The following is a 13,268-nucleotide window of genomic DNA, read 5'->3' on the forward strand; positions in this document are numbered from 1 at the left end:
TCTCTAAGGGTATTTGCCTCACTCTGTACTATTTAAATTGAGTGCTGGGAATATGCACAATAAGTACCGAAGTGACTTAGCTGTAGGATCCCACTGAAGGATCTTACAGCTACAGATATGTAAAGGTATGCAATTCATGAGGAAGTGGATTATAGAAAGAAAATAACGTGTTTGGCTAAGATGTTTAAATGCCACCTAGATAAACTGATTTTATCCCTGCCTCTTAAGTTCTGGAGGGTTTTTTTTGGTTTGTTTTTAAATACTTCTGCGGATGTTGGGCAAATAAAGATTTTCATGAGTGCCTTCAGCTTGAAATATTTCAAGAGTCTGTCTTTGAAGAAACATTAACCTTCATTTAATGTGCAATTGTGAATGGTTATTTCTGTTACAAAAGTATTAAGTACCCACAGTCAGCTGATACATCAGTTTCCCTATTTGTAACACAGGACTGTACCTGAGTGAGGAAATGTAAAAACATACTTTTTTTTAAAAAAAAAAAAAGTATTATAAAGCATTTTTATGAAACTATACTGAAGAAACTGAGAAGAAAACATTAATCCAGTATTCACTTACAATATTGGATAGCATGAACTGAACAATGACATTAACAAAGAAAAACTTTAGTATCTAGCCAGTTAGTTAGTACCATGCACTTTGTTCACCAAATGAGGCTGGAGTCCTTTGGGAAAAAAAACAGGACTTCACACACAAAAAACACCACACACACACACAACACACCCCAACCATATAATAATGACACGCAGTAAGAACCCGATTTAAGAGGGGAAAAAAACTTCATTCCAGTATTCCTTGAATTCAGAGACCTTCAAGTCTGCAATTTTAACATTCATTAAGCAGGGTTTTACATACTGAGTAGCTGGGGTTTTTGTCTGTTTTTAAATGCAACAAAAGTTTAAATGCTCATATAAACATTGACCTACATCCCTCTCAGTTTATGACCTGAAAATAAAATGAGACAAGCTTATGGCATGGCAATACAAAGACTAAGCATCAGGAAGAATAAAGAGCTATTCCAAAACTGCTTTTCAATCTTAAATTGCTGGTTTCTGGTTAGGGACAATGGAAATGAAGAGGCAGATTGAAAACCAGAGATGAAAAAGAATGAGAAATGTACAGTAGAAAAAAATCAGGAGAATACTGAAGGTAGGATAAGGAGGTATTCTGAGAACTTGGGAGATAAAAAAGGCTAGTTAAAATGCTCTGCATTTATCTAAAACACTGTCTTTAGATCAAAATTAAGCTCCCAGCATCACGTGCATATACTAACACTTGGAGTGCCTTCATCACACTTGACGAAACACAGCTCCTCTTCTGTAGGTTTATACGCTAGCACAATTCAAAGCTTGCTGCACTAAGTGACAGACAAACTTCTAATGGCTAGCATTTCAAATCATATTTGATTTTCCAAAAAAAGTAATGGAAATATTACAAAAATGAATATTACAATAAGGGATATGACTACCTCAATAGTGTTGCAAGATTTTTACCACTACCACCTCAGATATTTGACATCAGCCCAAAATTTAAATTAGCGCCTCATAACATATGTATAATTTCAAGGTATCATTATAAGTCCTGTTTTTACTCAAGGGACATATTTATATTAGTAATTTAGCAATTTGTAATTCTGATCTGTGTAAATTTTATTCTGAAAATTTTATTGTGGCCACAGAAGCCAGACTGTTAATGTGACATAAATCTCACTGTGAGGAATTGGTGAGGTTTCTAGTGTATGACAAGAACTTGCTTTGGAACCCATTTTAATAGCAGCTTTCAATCTTGTTCCAAGATAGCACAGGCACCCCAATACACGTGGATTGTCACTTAAGACGGAATAATACCAAGTGGCTCTTCAAAAACAACCCCCCCCCCAAACCACCCAAATCAGAAAAAAAAAAAAACAAAAATAAAGAAGAAAACATCAAGGGAGAATAGTAGTAGCTACATTCAGAGGGAAGAAACAACACTAAAGGGAATATTGTTTTGTTAAGTCAAAACTAGATACAATTTCTTGGGTTTGCACCATATAGCATGAGGGCAACTCACTAGGCAAGACCACCATTCACATGTTTTTCTGTTTTAGCATTAGCATTTAACATTGACAAGTGAATTACTTTAAACTCTTGTAATGCATATAAATATAAGAAGCTCACCTTCTAAGTGAAATCTGTCACTCTCTTACATTTTTATACACTGTTTCTTTTCCAGTAAAAACAGTAACAGATATTTTAAAGTGTCACTACAATTATTAGTGACTAAGAGTTTTCATAGGAAACATGTTCACAACCAAAACATTCATACTCCATAAGGATCAAAACATACCCACACAGTTTTATACAGAACCATAGCAAGGGCAACACTAGAGGGATGTGAGCTCATTCTGACCATGCATTATTCAATGAAAAACTACCCATCAATTTCATAAATTGCAATTCGAAAAGGCAGAAATCTAAGAAACCTGACATTAAATTTCATAGTTTTACTTGATGGGGAGGGGAGGGTACACCATCTTCCATAAAATCTAGGATTTTTGATAAATTAAAAGTTATATGAGGAGTGCAAGATAACCACCTTAAGTTCACAAAATTAAATTAACAGGACAATTAAGTTTTTAAAGAAGTAGTATGTACTGCCTATTTGTACAAAAATAAATGGGAAATTCTATTCACAAGACTTCCCTCCCCTGAATCTAATGATGCCAATAGATTCCTTACACAGCCCTGCTCAAGTCAGGTCAAGAAGACCTAGCAATAAAATGCCAACCACCACCAAGGCCTCCTTTACACTAACACTCTTCTCTCACCAGGGGACAGGGGCACCATGGAGAGTCGTGGTGAGGAAGCTTTGGGATACACTCTTAGAAGAGGATGAGGCACATAAAGGCTGAAACATGCAAGTGAGTTGCTGTTGCTGTGTTCGCCTCCCTGGATTACTACTCTCTAAAAAGAGGAAACACCAACAAAACAGAAGAACATATTTACCATAAAAACATTTCATTTTTGCTACACAAAAGCAGTATGAACTCAGAGCCTAGGTCAGGGCTGACACGCTGGGCACAGAACTAACTTTGCTTGGCCTGCACAAGCTCTTCCTCTCCCAGTGCCTCCCCCTGCCCTTGCCCTCCTGCCACTTGCCTCTCCTCCCAGCGGTGCCTGCCTGCAGCGCCGGCCCGCGGCACCGGGCTGCCCCTCACAGTCCTCAGCATTTCTGCGCAGAGGGGAACACAGCCCCGGGAAGTCCCTTAGTGCCCAGCAGACCACAGCGTGTCCCTCCTGTCCCCCAGAGCCAGCTATATCCCAAGGCTCTTCGGAGAGCCCCAAACTGAGACACAGCACTGGCAAAACCTCAAAACTCTGCTACTAACAAGGCAAAGCTAAGTAATAATGAAGTGTTGGACAGCCTGCTCCTTCCCCGTACAGGTGGCTTCCCAAGAACAGGAGGAAAAGACTGTCTCCCCCTCACTAGGGTAAGGGGATGGTATCTGCAGGCCGCTAGAAAGGAAGGTGCAGTCTTTTGTGTTTTCCCCCCTCCCCCCAGCCTATGACCTAGATCAAGAGGGTTTCTTAAGGTCCCCTGCCAATGGGAGAAAGCACAGGATGATGTTCCTTAAAGCAGGCTGTCACATGCTGTCTTTGTCCATGCTCCCACTGAACGTCCATGTCCCCAATCCTGGTCCAATCTAGAAACAGAAGCTATCCATGCAGAAACAGCCTAAATATATGCTTTCCTCCCATAATATTAGCAAATGCTTTTTGGCCTCAGGAAGGAAAGTGTTCACCCATACTTTGCGAAGAGCAATCCTCAAACTGAAGTGTGGGCCACTGGTGTTCACAGAATCACAATAAATACTAAGCTTTACAAGTTTAACAGTTTTTTGTGATGACATCTGTGGTTCACAAGTTAGGCTGAGGGCTGACAGCACCTCCCTGGCCCCAAAATTCTGGATCACCGAGCTAGAGACTGCAAGGAAACCAAACCATTTAAATCGCTCAGATAAAGCATTCATTACGAGCATCTACAAATTCTCATTTATTCTCAAAAGCAGTCGCTACTGAGGAGACTACCTGTATATTTAGTTTTATAAGTGTATATTTCTTCAGACTTCAAAATCCCCCAAATTCACTCTTCACTGAACTACAGGATCCCTCATGGAAAAAGAAGGACCTTAAAACCAAACTAAAAAAATGGAATACTCAGGATGAAGCACTTAAACTTCTATAGTGTTGTTTACTAACATCCTAATTTTTGTAAGAACAGTAATAGAAAGAAACAATAGGTATGACTTTCTATGTTATGACCTCCGATTTTTAGGCTCATGACTTTTGACCCTGTACCTCTGAACTCTCAGCTGCTCTCTTTGCATAAACAAACACCTTTTTCAAGAAGAAATGAAAAATGGAAACCACATTACACTCTATTAAAGCTATAATTCATCATACGTCCAATTTCTATCCCTTAAATTATTTACATATTTGAAGTTTGTTCTGTACAGGTGTCCTATGATCAGCAAGACATAATGTATTCTATCATTTAATTTAACAATAAGTTATTTACAGCCTGAATTCAATTCATTATTTCAAAACAGGGAAGTAGTGCAAAAAGCATGAGAAAAGTTGCATTAAAAAGAGCAAAGCATTGGTAAGACTACAGCAAGAGGCATAAAACAGCTAAGACTATAGTGTAATTTGATCACAAGTGTCATTTAAAATACTGAAAAAAACACCCTAGGTTTATTTTGAGCATTTCTCAAGTTTGTCATCGAAGTGACATTAATAAGATTAATATTTCCTTTTCACATCTACAACATACACAGACTTTCAGAACTATTATGATTACAGCGCAGAGCCCGATTATGTGAGAGGTCTCTGAGAAAGCACTACATATGAAGCACACATACCTGTAAGTAGGAATCCTTTGTACTTCTTTAAATTATGGAAACAAATGTCTAATGTGCTGTACAGTATTTTCAAACTGTTGGTTCTCTTAGATATGCCAAAATAATATAGTAAATATTTTGCATAGGAGAGGAGTGACTAACCTGTGTAAAGAAGATACTCCACATTCCTAAAACACAAGTAAAGTTACTATTTGTCCATACTGACAGAGAAAACATTTCATAGATGAAAAAACCTACAATCAAAAATTATGTAGGATGCATTTGTACGCTGCTTCATAACAGTGGGGATGAAGCCTCTAGGTGCTAACAATACAAGAAGTGTTACATAAGACTATATACCTATTTTTAGAAACACATTACAAAATTAAGTACTGCACTGGAATCTGTTGCAGAGATATGGACAGTAACATCAATGTGCACGCAGAATAACTGCTCAGCTGAAGCAGAACTTTAGATTAGATTAAGATTAGGGTTCTCTCCCGTCCATCCTAAAAAACACTGAGCCATTTGAGACTAAGGAAAGAATGTTAGTCGGGGTTCATCAAAAACACAGCACTAATATTAATGCACCCACACATCATTTTCCATGAGCAGGAGAACTAATAAGAACTTGTTTTCTACAGATCTGCTCTTTTGTTGCTTAATAGCTCCCCAATACCATGATAACCCTCAACTTCCCTCTTTTCCACGTCTCTTCATGACGTGCACTGTCTCTCTTCCCTGCTCCAGGCAAAAGAAAGTAGTAGTGCAGACAGTCTGGAAGTCTGCATGTGCCGACGGGCTGCCCGACCAGCTGCCGTCCTATGGAATACGTACTAGATCAGTTCCGACTATCTTTTTTCCAAGAGGGCACGCCAATTTGGATTCATCTCCTCTACCCAGTCACAATTTTATAATGCTTAAAGGATTACAATTTGAGATTTAATTCCTCTTTCAGATTTGTTTTAAATGTTCGAGTGAGTTAAAAAACAAACACACACACACACACACACACACACACACACACACACAGACAGAGGCAGGGGACAGAAACCAAAAAATGTCGTAAATCTGATTTCCTGAGGAAAAACTGAATCAAAACTTCCTAAAAGTCTGCTTTTTTACACAGTACTAGATACTGTAGAATGAACCAAATAGGCAGTTTTAGAGAATAAACTTTGCTTTTCCTTCACCATCTCTGATTTTCACTGTTTCTCTCATTTTTACCTACTTAAAAAAAAAAAGTTACAGCTAACTTCAAGATCATGCATCACACTGCTCTTCAGAACAATCCCACCTGAATTTATCAATATTGCTTCCCTATTTCTTGAGGATACAGATGTGAAATAATCCTTTAAGGGCATTCTACTATCAACAGACTCTACTACTACTATGTTTCTTTATTTGCAGCTTATGCTACTCCTCTGCAGGCTCTCTGCTAAGTACAGTAACAGTGTGACCTGCGGACTATGCTTAGCCTACTAAGATCTAAAACACATCTCACAAAATGCTTTTGTTTTAAAAAACAAGAATCTACAGATGCAGGTATGCACTAGCATAGAGAAGTCCAGCAGCACTGTATGCTGGGATATACATACGCTGTTATAAAGGCACCGTTAAAGATGACTACACTTAGTGAGTCATTCGTGTTTGCCAACTGGGCCTGCATTTGGGCATCCCAGTTTTCAAGACCTGTTCAGCTGTTGCTATAAAAATGGATTAAGTTTAGTAGTGTATTTAAGAAAGGAGGGTCCAAATTTGAATCTACTGTTAGGACCCTAAAAGGACTGCCAGATGCTTTAAAAAACAGGTCATTTAAACTGAAGTTATGTGTCTTTGGGGGAAAAAAAGAAAGATTATGATCATGGCTAATATTAATAGTTTGCAAATTCCTAATTAAACTGTTATGAAAATCCTACTTGCCATCAAGCACATACTGTGGGTAGTCACAATACTTACCTGAGATGAGGAGAGTTCAGAAGAGTACTAGTCTTTTGAAAACTGTTTTATCCTTCCAAGAAATTCTGAATACTTTCTGGTTTATCCTAGATGTCCCACAATATATATGTTTGTGTGTGTGTGTGTGTGTGTGTGTGCGCGCGTGCGCATGTGTGTATAAAAATATATATATAAACACTGAACTTTCATAGACTGGAGGGGGGGAAAAATGCATTTATTGTGCAAAACATACCTTTCTGAAAGTGCAAAAGTTTTCTAAGAAAAAGTAACTCTGCATCAGGGTAACACAGGAACCTAATTTACTTGAACTTTCACTATTAAAGAAAAAGAGATGCTGACTTATTCTGGTGTATAATGTTGATCTTAATCAATTTGATCTTGAAGAATACATTTACTAGAAATGTGCATCCACAATACATGAATCAACAAATTAAGATTTTAATTTAAGGTACCTTTCTACTTTATGATGATGCTTTTGGCATGTTGAAAAAGTACAACATACAGCAAAGTATCAAGAACAGTAATGGCACTGCAACAAATTGATCAGATAACTCATAACAACGAGCTTTTACTGCAAACACCCAAGCTTGTTTTACAGGTAGACACTGTATTTATTATATGATATTGTTAAAGTTCTAATTTGTTGGTCATCTCTTTAGTCTTCCAAACTTTGGTGCTGTGTGGAACTTGAATATTATATATCTATATAAAATCAGGAGATTATATATAATATCTATATATTTTAAATCTTCCAAATCTCTACTTCTCCATACCACAAAGCTCTTCTCTCAATGGAGGAGAGCTTCTCCTAAACACTCTTTTAGGCTACTTAATCATTATGTAAAATAACTTGCTTCACAACTACTTTCCTGCTTTACACTTTTTTTTTTTTTTTAATATAGTTTATATGGAACAAGTAATTTATCACAAATTGCATTATTACAGAATGGCAAAACACAACAAGCATATACCTGAACAAGTCCTCTATGCAATGGGACAACAGAAGCAAGGTTGGCACATTGGCACTTTTTTTCATTGTTCTAAGTTTTTGGCAACACTTCTTTTACAAGAAGAGTTTTCACAATTAGAACATTAAAAAGAGATACAAAGAATAATCACTCTATGCCAAACAATGAAAGGTTTTAATAAAGTGTAAGGAGAAAAATACTGTTCCACTGAAGCCTGAAGAAAAGACTTGTTCATACAGACTGTACAACAAGTATACAGTCCACTGATATAAGCAATGGTTATTTATTTTGTACCAGGATAGGCGTCTTCATACAATCCTCAGACAGACAGAAAAGATGATGTTACATTATCTTTATCAGTATTACTCAGTCTTAGAAAAAATGGTTTGCTAAGAAGTTGCCTACAAATCTAAACATTAACTGTTCACAATTTGAAATAGTTTTGGTTGTTTTAATGTAGTTAGTCACACTGCTTCTTTTTGGTGCCTGGAAACCACTTGCTATTGTTTTCAAATACACACATATTCATATTGTAATGAAAATGTTACAGAGGTACAGAAACATGTAAGGACAAACACAACTCCACCTACTGAATTTGGTACCATTTTGTTTTTTTAAGCATTGCTTTCTCTAATTATATATGTTAAACTACTACCAGTATCTAGGTCTGCAGAATACTTGGACCATACAAGTAAAGCATTGGAAAGTATTAACCCAAAATTACAGATTAGAACTGGGCTATAAATTGGTTAAACAACTTATCCAGGGTCACACATCACTTCAGTAGAAATCTCAGAAAGACAGAAAACATTCTCTGACTCTTATGCTCACATTCAATCCACTGGACTACTGCCTGCTCAGTAAGAGTAATGTAAGTAAGATTTTCCATTTTACCTTCCACAAATATAGCAGTGTTTTATACTAGTTTTCCTTTTAAATAAACCACACCTTTTTACAAATAACTTGACCTCAGCCGTAATACATTCATCCATCATGGATTCTGAATACACAGAAACTTGAAGGCAGAGCTTTGAAAATGCTTCAAAAGTTTAATAAACTATTCCCTGTGACCAAAAAGAATCACAAGCAACATAGGGTACAAGATGATAACTTAAAAAAAAAAAAAAACTCCAAAAGGAAAACAGGAGGAAACAATGCTTTACTTATTAATGAATTATTTCTGACCAATGACTCTTGCACTGTAACTTGACACAAAAAGGAAGTAACTGAAAAGTCTCAATTATTATCAAGCTTTAACCTACCAGTATAATCTGAAAGGAATCATGCTAGAAATTAAAGCATGTTGTGAAATTAAATATATTAGGAGTGTAAAAAGAGTGGCCAGGCTGAGAGGAGGCCAAGTCAAGGCTGGGGGGGGACAAAAAACAGAAACAAAGACACCCACGCTTTTCTGTAACGCTGCTGATAACCAATTCTACCTCAAGACAAATCTATGTTGGGGGGTGAGGAGCTCAGTAACATCTTTGGACAGGGATCATTTCCATCTTGTTTTGGGGCCTACTGCACAGAAGATGAGCTGGTAGGCACTGTCACAGTACCAGTAAAAATATCCAGTTTTAGGCAGATTATAAATAAAAGACAAAATATAAATTGAAAGTAATCTGAAGATTTTATGGCATCTTTTTATTTTTGCCAAATAAACCCACGAAGATTTTAAACCCTAGGTAGAAATTTCTTACCAACTATGTTCGATATGCAAACATCTTCTCTAAAAACAAAGTAATTCCATAATGACACTTTTAAGTAGCCTACTGTGCAATAATTTCATTTCATACAACTCTTTTAATGCTGTAATAAAGTTCAATAAAAAAATACTTAGTCATCAACATACAGCCTCCATCCTGAAAATTCTCACACAAGAAGTTAACTGTCCACATGTGAGTAGGTGCTCTTAAAAATCAATGAGATTACCCACCAACTTTCAGCCGCTTATACAGATCTACAGGAACCTGGGTCACGAGACCAAATACAACAAACAGAACGCATGTGTTAAGGCACATTAAAAAAAAAAAGTTACCTTATTCAGGAAACAGCAACCAAAACAAGTTGTTTTGAATAAACTGTCTGACAGGATGGTGTGTTTGAGACATCAGGCAAAATGTCAAGTAAAAATATCACCAGATCTCTGTTGTGCAGAAGAAAGTTTACTTACTTTTTTTTAAATTTATTTATACTTCAAAAGCCTAGATGAGGCAAAGTTACCCTAATTTGAATTTCTTGGGTTTTGTCAACAAGTACTGTAATTTCCGTACATACTGTATTAACAAAAAAAAGACTATCCAGTATCACTTAGAGAGTAACCATCTAAAGGGTTTTTTTGATTGAATATGGTACTGTACTTCTATATAAACTGGCACAAAGCCTTTCTAAGCTAACATATATAAATACAGACAACAAATACACACAACAAATATGACAAGTATTTTGTCAACAATTTTTTTTAAAAGAACACATTCTTCACAATGCCTTTTAAAGATCTGTATTCAAGCACGTTATAGCTTTATGAGCAAAGAGAATCTAAGAAAAAAAAAAGTTAAAAGTTTTGCACTCAGAAGCTGAGTTGCACTTTCTATACTACCTCATAACAAAACAAAACAAGCTATTTAACGTTTCTCTAAAGTTTCTAGAACAAGTCAAAGTCACGTGCAAGAAACCTCTATTTTAACTAAACTATGGTGTATTTTTAGTTATATTCACTTCTTGAATCAATAATAACAAGGAGGTGCGAGATATTTTTGAATAAACAGAGCTATGATCCAAGGTTGTTTTTAAACTATAATGAGGTTACAGTCTGGCAACTCCAGAAAAGACAGGCCCTTGCACCAATACAAGAAATAAATAAACAAACAAACAAAAACACAGCAGAGGCTAAAAGTGCAATGAAGTTTCTAACTTCAAACCTAATTTCTGTCTTGACAGAAATTCATTTAGAAATATGGCAAATACAACACAAATACTTTATCAGAGCTACCATTCAATTACAGGCATGCACAACTTTCATTAAGGGGCAGAGGTAAAGACCAAGACTTTCAGGTGTAAACAGCTAGTTATTGAACCAGCTTTTAGTGTCAAACTTAGACATGTTAACTGTCCTATTTCTCCCACTGAGTACCAATTCTCTAAAATTAGACTCAAAGAAAATTCAAATTGAATTTAATAAATTCTAAGATTTTTTTTTTTTAGTTCTTAGACAAGGGCTTTTGTTTTCATTAGTTGTTAGAATTGACACACAAATGGGTAGCTCCAATAACAACAGCTACTTTGACAGCAATATTAACTTTCTAGAAGAGATGCGTAGACAAGGTTTATCTACTAATACTCTCTTAGCTTTATCATCAGCCTCCTGAAAGCGAAACGGAAATACACTTGCAAGTCAAGTCACTCAGCTCATGATATGAGGTATTCAAATCCCTTCCCAAGATCAGAAGCAGTTGACACCTTCAAGTTTATCATGTCAGCTGAATTCTCAACATGAACAATAATGGCAGGAAAAAAATAAAAAAGGCACTGGACACATACATAGTCTTTAAGATCACAAAATTGGATCTTGCAAGCTGTGTTCTATTAACATGCAATTATGAGAGAACTTGAAGAACACTAACATGTACATAACAATTCTTCTAGGTCCAAGCAAAGATATTTCTGCAATGTAAACCTACATAATTATCTTGCTTTTGCAGGTCTATACATGCTTTAGGAGTTTGAAACATACCCAAGTTTCCAGAAATATAAAGATTTTTACTAACTGATGTGACAGCAGGTTTGATCATCTTAAACTGCCTCCCCACAGCTGGATTTAAGTCCAGTAGCCAGTCACCAGCACCAGATGTTACCGCTGCGTAGGCCAACACAAGTGTTGCCTTCACACACTCAAGTCGTGTGCACAAACACACACACATATATACACACACACGCAGAAGAATCACATACAAAAAGTTTATATCTTTCCATGAGAATAAAATAGCGCAAAGTTGGAAACAAGTATTTTCCCAATAAAACAGCCTTGTGAGAAAGCAGAAGCTGCTCAGCCACAACCAACACAAGCAGGCTGTCATTTTGTCACACTTACAAAGCCCCGGAAACAAAGTTACCTGTAACGCGATTAAAAAACATAAATTCCCAACTCGTGATATTTGTAAGCAAATCAGAGCTTCAGTCAGAAGCACACACACACATCCAAAAGGACCGTGTAAACACTGCGCCTAGCACTGCTCTGCTCCGCTCCGCTCTCCCCCCGCGCCGTCGCTCGCACAAGCCGGGCTCAGGCCCGGCCCCGGCCCCCTCAGCGGCCCCGCTCCGGACAGCGCGGCGACCTGCTCCAAGTTTGTTTCACGAACACGTCCGAGGGAACACCGGAGCCTGTTTACACAGCACCTTCGCCGCCGCCAGGAGGAGAGGGGAAAGAGCGCACGCACAAAAAAAAAAAAAAGAAAAAAAAAAAACACACGAAAAAACACATTTTTCGAGAGCAAACGAGGAAGAAGCATCCCTGCCTCCCCCCGTTCCTCTCCCAGAGCTTCCTCGGGACCCCGGCGGAGCAGGCCGCAAGGCCGCTCCGGCGAGCGGCGCCGCCCGGCAGCGGCGCCCCGGCGGCGCGGCCCGTGGGCGGCCGCAGCGCCGCGGCCGGGGCACCGCAGCGCCGGGGCGGGCTCGGCGGGGCGCCGGCGGCCGCGGCTAGGCCCGGCGCGGGCCGCGGGGCTCGGCCGGCGGCCGGCGGCCGTCCCGGGACGCGGCGGACGCGGGGCCCGGCGGTGCGCGGGGCCCGGGCGGCGCGGCCGCGGCGGCCCCGAGCGGCGGCGGGCCGGGGCGGCGGGCAGCGCTGCCGCGGCGGGCGCCGCGCGTCCCCCCCGCTCCCCCTCGGAGACAAAAGCAAACGGAAACCCGGCGCGGCGGCCCCGGGCGCGGGGGCCGCAGCGCGGGCGCCGCCGCCGCGGGGCCCCGCCGTGGGCGGCGGCGGCGGCGGGCCGGGCGGCGGCGGCGGGCGGCGCGGGGGCGAGGGGGCGGCCGAAGCGGGCCGGACTCACCGCATGAATTTTCTTGTCCCGCGGATCCAAGATGGCTGAGTATCCAGCACGGAGGATGCTGGGGGAGCAACCTTTACCCTCTGACCCGGCCGCCGCCGCCGCCGCCGTGACCCCGCCGCCGCCGCCGCCGCCCGGCCTGGCAACCAGCGCGAGGGGCGGGGAGAGGCGGCGCGGGGCGGCCCGCGGGGGAGGAGGCAGCGGCGCGGCGCGGGCGGCGGCGGCGCGTCCCTCCGCCTCCCGGGGGAGAGGCGGCCCCGCCGGGGGGCCCGCGCCGGGCGGGTAGGCCGCGGCGCCCCGCTGCGCTGGGCCGGCGGGGGCGGCCCCCATTTTGCGAGGGGGCCGGGACGCGCGCGGCGGCCCCTCGCCCGGCCGGGCCCCCCGGCGCGGCCCCGCGAGGCC

At 40.5% G+C, this 13,268-nt stretch overlaps 1 protein-coding gene across 5 annotated transcripts in view; it reads right to left on the reverse strand.

Moving 5' to 3' along the window:
- CNOT2 (CCR4-NOT transcription complex subunit 2) overlaps positions 1–12,974 on the reverse strand; it is a 98,765-nt gene extending 85,791 nt beyond the window's left edge. For 2 of the 5 annotated variants that reach the window (XM_067313402.1, XM_067313374.1), the window contains exon 1: positions 12,870–12,934. The gene's annotated coding sequence lies outside the window, so the exon portion shown is untranslated. Of the gene's footprint in view, positions 1–12,869 lie in introns of all 5 variants that reach the window. The other 3 variants (XM_067313420.1, XM_067313413.1, XM_067313382.1) reach the window with 3 other exon arrangements.
- Between the last annotated feature and the right edge of the window lie 294 nt (positions 12,975–13,268).

The sequence above is a fragment of the Apteryx mantelli genome, chromosome 1, assembly GCF_036417845.1.
Source record: "Apteryx mantelli isolate bAptMan1 chromosome 1, bAptMan1.hap1, whole genome shotgun sequence".
In the NCBI taxonomy this organism is placed as follows: Eukaryota; Metazoa; Chordata; class Aves; order Apterygiformes; family Apterygidae; genus Apteryx; species Apteryx mantelli.